Below are 1234 nucleotides of genomic sequence, written 5' to 3'. Positions count from 1 at the left end.
TTTATGATTGACTACCTAGCGGGTGATGCCTTGAAATGGGTCACCCCCCTATGGGAAGCATGGGATCCTGTCGTCCTTGACCTGCAGGCCTTCCTGGTGGCCTTTCGTATGGTCTTCGAGGACCCTAACCCTGAAGCCCGGGCTGAAGCTTCACTTCCCAATATCCCGGAGCAGCCCCGACGGGTAATGTGTGTGGGTAGCGCAATAGTCCTCCAGCCCAATGAGACTACTGCCCACCCAGAATCCTCACAGGGTGACTACGCTTTCCGGAATACTTCTCCCAACCTCAAGAGGCAGTCCAGACGTGCTAGACGTAGAGGCAAGCCGTCACGCCAGGGTCTGTCCTCCCTGAGATCTCCTGACCCCAACCTTGAAGTCCCTACTGAAGCTTCATCTCCCTGTATCCCGGAGAAGCCCCAACGGGTAATGTGCGTGGGTAGTGCACCAGTTCTCCTGCCCGAAGAGACTTCTGCCCATCCAGACTCCACACAGGAGAACTTCCTGCACCCGGCATCAGATGCTTCACCCACTTTAACCGGTGTGCATGTCCAAGGATGCTCCAAAGCTGTGGTTACCTCAGAGTCTGTGCACCTCTACTACCTGGTGGAGGACCCCCTGTTGCCTCCTGAATCCTCCGGGATACCACTCGATGACAAATGGAGAGAGACTTCTCTACACCCGGTACTCGATACTTTGTCCGCTTCGTCCTGTGAGCCTGACAATGGGTACCCCAAAGTGGTAGTTACCCCCGAGTCTCTACACCCCTCCGACCAGGCGGAGGACCTCCAGTTGTCTCCTGAACCCTTCGGGGTGCTACCTGGTAGCGAAAGGACAGAGACTCTCCTATACTCTGTACCTGATACCTCGCTCGCTTCGTCCAGTGAGTCCAACCTAGTGTACTCCGAAGCAGAGGTTACTCCCGAGTCTCTACACCCCTCCGACCAGGCGGAGGACCTCCAGTTGTCTCCAGAACCCTTCTGGGTGCCGCCTGGTGGTGAATGGACAGAGACTTTCCTATATCCTAGATCTGATACCTCGCTTGCTTCGTCCAGTGAGTCCGACCTAGTGTACTCTGAAGCAGAGGTTACCCGTGAGTCTCTACACCCCTCTGACCAGGTGGAGGACCGTCAGTTGTCTCCAGAACCCTTCGGGGTGCCACCTGGTGGTGAATGGACAGAGACTTTCCTATACTCGGTACCCGATACCTCGCCTGCTTCGTCCAGTGAGTCCGACC

The sequence above is a fragment of the Phyllobates terribilis genome, unplaced genomic scaffold, assembly GCF_046119375.1.
Source record: "Phyllobates terribilis strain yellow unplaced genomic scaffold, ASM4611937v1 Scaffold_4__5_contigs__length_816908805, whole genome shotgun sequence".
Lineage (NCBI taxonomy): Eukaryota > Metazoa > Chordata > Amphibia > Anura > Dendrobatidae > Phyllobates > Phyllobates terribilis.
Note: the sequence above shows the minus strand (reverse complement) of the source record.